The sequence below is a fragment of the Buteo buteo genome, chromosome 16, assembly GCF_964188355.1.
Source record: "Buteo buteo chromosome 16, bButBut1.hap1.1, whole genome shotgun sequence".
NCBI lineage: Eukaryota > Metazoa > Chordata > Aves > Accipitriformes > Accipitridae > Buteo > Buteo buteo.
The window spans coordinates 4,456,156-4,463,237 of record NC_134186.1 but is presented as its reverse complement, the minus strand read 5'-3'; positions in this window follow the sequence as shown (position 1 = coordinate 4,463,237).

Here is a 7,082-nt window from a genome sequence, read left to right as displayed (position 1 = left end):
GCAAACCAGTCTGGATCAAGAACAGGGTAAACCAGCCTACCCGGAGTATCGGTTAGTTACCCCTTATGGTCCTGCAGTTCTTAGCACCAGTCACGGGGAAAATTGAGTCATTTTCCTCCCGGTGTAAGATGGGGACTGTGTCTGAAATGCAAAAAAATCTGCAGAACCTGAGTGTGGGTGAGCTGGCGATGCTGGAAGAATCCCTCTTGCGAGGAAAGCCCGGTATTGCACGAAGACTTACATAAGGCAACCGTGCATGGGAACTGCTGCTGGGTAGCTGCACACAAGTGCAAAAAGCCACAGTTCTGTCTTCACCTACGTCTGGTTGTGTAATGAGCTACCTGCTCAGACACCGTTTCTTCATACCGGGCAGGAACCCAACGCCTTTGATTTCAAAAAAATAAATCATTGCACTTCTCACCGCTCTGGTGCACAAAGGCAGCGAATGCACAAACACAGTGCCCAGCACACAGCACGTGATAAGGACCTTGGTATGACATTGGGGTAGTTTATCTTAAACAATCTGTTTACTCATCTGTCCAAGCCAGGCACTGTATAGAACATAACCTAGCTGGGGCCAGTACATTTCAGTCCAACCAGTAGGCTCACTCAGGTGGCTGTGGGGCTGCCAGCCCCACCAGCTCGGTGAATGACAGGAGGAAAGGGTCTATCGGCATCCCCAGTTCTGGGCTGAGCCAGTCTATTGTTTTCCTCCCCAAACACAAACCATAAGCTCAGCTTAAGGCTGGCTCATCCTTGCTTTGCTGATAGAAATTGTTCATTTACTGAGTTAATCAATAAACCAAACTCCCAAAGCGTTCCACGCAAATGGATAAGAATCCTGGTCTGCTCATTTTGCTAATCACTGAATAATCACTGTAGGTTTGTTATCTAGGAACTAGCAGGGCATGGTGACAGGGCCTGTTTAATGGAGACATGTGAATAAAATCTACATCATATTTTTCAGTACAGTGCACACTCAGATGTCCCTGGAACATTTGGTTTCAATGTTTGCTACATCTTCATGCCACAGCATTTATACTTGTGACTGGAATTCTCTGCCTTCTGCCTTTTCCCTGTAATTCTGAGTAGTGTTTTGCCCTCTTCATCCAATAAATGCATAAATCCCTGCCCCAAGCACGTACTGAGAACTGAAGAAAAGGAATGAGTTTGGCCTACCAGGAGCTCATCTTTCTGTTTTGCATCCACTTCAAGGAAGTATCATGAGGGTGCCAAGTGCTTCACATGCAATCTTACCAACTCTGGGAAGCAGCCACTTCCTTTCCAACTTTATACACCGCTCCTTAGTAAAGGTAAACATGGAAAGCATGTGTTTGAAGGAGATAACCCAATGACTAAGGTATTTCATAATGTAAAAGGTGAAGGAAAAACAGCTCTCTGCAACTGATGGCTTTGCTTCAGCCCCAATACACGTTATAGGATGGCATTCTGTGAGACTTAACAGATGCAACGCTGGTAAAAGTTGCTGGCTAGCAAACGGAGCAGAGAGTTTTACAACATCAGAAATACCATGCTGGTTAGACTTTTAAGGAGCATTGTGAATCAGCACAAATATTACAATTCAATTTCCTAGATTTAGCTTGTAGAGAAAAAGCACATATGCTCCAAATACCGGCATACAAAAGCAAAAGGACACATGACAAAAAGCGCAGGAAGCTTTTCAATAAAGTATTATTTCTTTGAACAATACGATTTATTCTGTAATCTCAGGCTGAAGGTTCAGCAAGTCTGATATAAGCAGTTTGTACCAACAAACCTAAAAGTGACCAGGCTTATACAATACCTATTTAAATCTGGGTTTAGGATAAAGTATCCCTTCCCCAGTTGAGGACAGACGAGATGGATAGCGGCAGCTCTAGTTTAGGCTTAAACTTTCAGGACATGTGCCACAGCAGCTGCAATAACTGCCTGAGGAAGAAAAGCAATGGTCCGGTGATTCTTAAAATAGAATTTGGGAAGCCTAAGTTCAAAGGCTTGCTATGCCACAGATAGGTTCCTGTGAGATGTCAGCTATGCCTGTAAACTGATGATGAATTGAGCACTCTGGACTTCAAGCAAAAGCATAACAAAAACTGGAAAGCACTCACATACTGTGATGGTATAGCTACATCAGGGAGCCTCAGAGGGGACTCACACGGCTCAGGCAATTATCGTTTACCTAATGCTGATCCTCCGAAGGTGGCACAAGAGCAGGGCGATGGAGGTTGCTGCAGGAGCGCTTCTCCCGCTTTCTAAAAGCAAATAACACACATTAGATTGTGATAAACCAGGCTCCAGTCTCCCAAGTTTGCTAACCGGGAGCTTGTGCTGCATTTGGACGCTGCCTGCCATTTGTTGGCTTCCAAGCACCGATTCTGTGTTTGCTGGTACCACCGTGTGGTGAAGGGAAGGAATAGGCTGTTAATCAAAGCGGTTAATGAGATAAAACAGCACTGCACAAATCCCCGAGTCCACTGGGCTGTGGCAAGGAGGTACCACGAGGCTGCCAAATCCAGCCTGCCCCTGCCAATGTGCCTCACATCCAGCTTACTTTTGAAACCATGGGTATTTTTTGCAAGAGAAATTAATTCGGTATCAATGGAATTTTCCTTCCTTGATTTCTGCAGGGCTTGCCAACACAGAAGCTAATTTGATCGTGGTACGGCAGGAAAACCTGGGCATCTTGAACCAGGCTGCAGTCCAAGAAAACCTATTCACCGAACACCCACAACAGAGTAACAATCTCTGCTATTATCTCAAGTAAGAAGGAAATTACGAGAAAAACTAATTTAATTGCCTAAGTTTACAATCAGTCCTCAGGCTAGACTCAGAACCCCTAATATATGTACATTCAGTTCTTATACTGAAAGAACACTTATTTCCGTCAACAATAAGCACTGAGATACCACTTTATGAGAATAAAGGCACACAAAATCTCCTGTCTGGGCAATGCTAAAATAGTAATCTAGTGTAACTAGATTAATAGTAATCTAATAGTAACTCCTCTCTTCCTTCATGACTGCCATGCACCCTCACCTCTGCACAGCAACTGTGACCAACAAGCTTGAGAGTCAGGGAGAGCCATTGCCTGGAGGGAAAATTGTTAAAAATCCAAAAGTAAACTCAGTGGGATAATTCAGTAAGATAAAACGAAAACCACAATCAAATCTGTTTAGAAGGGGAAACCTAGAATGTTTGGGGTTTAAGTAGCCAGTAGCAAAATACAAAGTCTTCCAGTACCTGCAGGTGCTTTGGAAGGTGAAGCAACAAGATGTTACACACCTGGGTCATCTGCAGCCCCTGTAGGACCATTCCTCCTACATTCCCTTAGTACTTTCTCCAGGCTGGTTTTATGTACTTAAGGCAGTGAAATGTTCTGGCTCGGAAGCCTTAATGCATTTTAATAGATCTCGCATTTAGGAAGTTTTCCCTGATGTTTTCTGTTGCTGTTTCTTCTGCCACACCATAGATTTTTCTGGCATGCTAAAAATTCCCTTTGCAAGAAGATGGTTAAAAACCAGAAAGATTGTCAGGATAGTTTTTTAAAAAAAAGCCCAGCCTTTCATATCAGAAGTCTTCCTAAGGCCAACTTACTAAAGCGCTTTACTGGTCGGCATCTCCTCCTCATTGCCTTCTGTCAAACTTTACTCGGAATCAGCTCCCCCTGTGCCATCTCCTTCCCATCCCTTGCAAATGAGGATGGGCTTGCATTGTAAATTGTGAGTTTAACTATAGCTCCATTTCATCCCTATGAACTGCAGGATAAGGACCCATTTCTCAGAAATTATAGCCAGCAATATTAGTCCCTGGGTATGGCATTACCATATCTGGGATGATTTAGGGACAATGGAATCCCTGTGCCATCAAGCTAGGCGATTCTTCTGACACAGATGAACCTGCAACTCAATATTCACTGTGTGCGCTCACTGAAATTTAGTCCTTTTTCCTTCCTTGCTCCTTTTCATACCCACCCATGGCAGAGCTCGGCCGATGCGAGGAGTATACTGTCACTTCTTCCAAATTTAACTGAGCTCTGCGAATGCAAGATGAAAACTGCTGCAGGAGGAAATTATCCTGAAACTCAGAACTGTTAATCCAAGGGCATTGCACTGGGAGGAGCAGGGACGTGTTGCTCTCAGGGAGTCCTCCCAACGTGATCTAGTTCACTTGTTCTCATGTTTTTTTAACCCAATCCACCTTCACTTGAAAGTAAAAACACAGTTGGGGTAAAGGTGGTTCTGTAGGATTACGGTAAGTGACCCACTGGCCTGCAACTAGCTCACATTAACTTCTACTTGGTTTTAATCGTCCCTTAGTACACTGCTTTTGGGGAGACCAGAGACTTTGCTCTATCATTTCTCAGTAATCTAAATGTTCTTAAGAGCCCAGCAAAAAACCTCACGTATTAGGGAAACAAGAATCATCCACAGGCTCCACTGGAAGCCTGCCAAAGGTTTCAGCTCCGTTAAGAACTCGGCCATTCTTTGCAATCTTACCTATTAAGAGGCAAATAAATTATAACAGCAGTTTGGGTCTATTTCCCAGACAATTTGTGCTGAAATTAATAAACTGAGAAACAATTTAGTGGCATAGCCACTAATTTTACGTGGATTTAAACCATACTGGTACACAACTTACTTCTTCAAGGCCTGATAAGGAACACTGAACCTACTCATTTGCCTTTTTATTGTCAGTGGTGACTTTCTGGATGTGGCCGTTCCCCTTTGCATATAAGCAGCTGCAACTCCGAATAACAGATTCCCCTGGCATATTGCATCAGGCTTCTGCTTCATTGTACGTCTCTTGGGCAAGTCAAGTTTTTCTGTAAGAGGATGGGTAAAATGAAGGTGGGAAAGGTATCAGACAGGAGAACAAGAAAAATTACTATGTAAATTGTCAGTGAATGTTCAGAACTGGGGTAATTAGCAGAAAGACAAAAAGCTTTCGTGTCTTATTTTAAGTACAGGACACATCCAACATACCCCGCACTGCCTAACAGCCTAGCACAGCTTTCAAGACGTACAGTAACCACCTAAAATGAGGTGATACAGCTGTCGAAACAGTACCAGCATCCCAGCTTGCTTACCCTTCCAAAATGTCATTGCTGGTCCTCAAGATACCAACATTTGAGAAGGACTGAAGAATAGTGGACAACAAACAGAGGATGATGTCTTCCACAACAGACAAATTCCTAGATAGGATACTTGAGCAAAGCCCAGGAATGCAACCGAGCTCTGACAGCACTATTTGTCTCTACACCTAGTACTTGCATTTTTACCTAAAGTTAGTGCAACCCACGGTCCTTCCTAATCATCAGCTGCAAGCCAGAACTGGTGTTGTGCATTCCCAGGAGTTTTTTTTAACGCTTGAATTCTCAAGCTTGATTTACAATAGGATGCTCTCTGTATTTTAAGTTGGAAAACAATTGCACATTACCACCTAGCACTGGTACCCTGCAACAGGAAATCATTGGGTATTTTTCACGTTAGCTTTGTTTCCATTAAACACTGGTGGTCGCCGGGTTTTGTAAGCTCAAATAGGATAAAACACACGCTAATGCAAAGACCACCTGACAGGCCAGCTTTTTAAATGCACCCGGCAGCATAAATCACATTCCCAGACGATACAGAGAGACAATTTTCCATGTAAAACGATTACGATTTAACAGAAAAACTTATTTTTAGCTTAAGGCGTTCTGGCAGCTGGAGATGCAGATTTGTGGCTATTCTAACCACTAAACATGCACGGATTGCAGCACAGCATTGCCTGCTCTTTAGCTTTTAATTTATAGAACTAATTAGTTGGATTTACTGTCTTGAGCATTCCTTACCCTCTATTTGCTTAAGGAGAAATAGATGAACCCCGCATGTCAAGTCAAGCCCAAGAGGCCAATAACTCCAGCATAAGGGCATGTCCAGTGGGAAACACCTTAGATGTAGCAAGAGGTTCAAATCTTGCAGCACCGAACATACGTGTCACTTATGACACAGAGAAGAGACAGGCAGAACCCTCACCTAGCCAAGACAGATCATCCAGGGGGGTTAAAACTTCTTTAGCAGCTTTTATATGTATGGAGGCGAGGGGACGTTCTGGTCAGCAAGTAGATTTCAGACCACGATGAAGGAAAATAGAAGAGTTTTGTAGCAAAATTGAAAGCATCAATACTTTCCAAAGCATATTATAGCATCAGCATGAAGTAACGTGTGGCAAAGACATTAAGGCAGTCGATTCAGTACATCTGAGATATAACGAGGTTTGGAAGTTCACTGGTTAGTAGTAAGATAGCATGGCTGAGGAACTACAGAGAAACTTACGTGGCAGTTACCACATAAAATCATCATTTTCCTGCCTGGCTGGAGAAAATGTCCCGTACAGTAACGCGCAGGACAGCAACACACAGTTTAGACTTCTAGGTATTGAAAAGATCAAGTAATAGTTAAGCAGCAAGTTCTTCAACAAAAAGCAACCCTGCAATTACACTTTATTAGCAGTACTTTATTTAATGACTAGGGGATGAAGAGACCTTCCAACCACAAAGATGTTCACAGAGAACACCACAGCATTCCAGCTGGCAACGTGGGCAGCTGCAACCCGGTCAAAACCCAATTCATCTGGAACTGCTTGTTGTCTTTGTAGAAGCCCAACAACATACAGCTCTACGAATGCAAGGTAGGCTATTTCAAAATTTCTGTTTTTAAAACATTTAATTAAAATATTATTTTAATGTGATGATAATTACATTATTACTATTGGCGGAAATCCCCACTTCACCGCCCAGAGAGCGCTTACAGCATCACCCACGTTGTGACCAAGTCTCAGACCATTCCACAGCCTCAAGGCTCATCTCCCTCCCTCCGATACTTCAAAATTCAGCCTCATTGGGAAATGCAGAGTTCAACCCCACCATCAGCCCTCTCAGCTCTTGCTCCCTCCGAGTTTTTTTCCGCAGGACAGGGTAGAGCAAGGCAGAACAATGTCACGGCACCGTAACAGCCTTTTTCTTCTAAATCCTTGACTCGCTTTCTGCTTTGCCCCGACATCTCAACCCCACACACGATGTCCCAGGGCTTCTCACAAGCCGC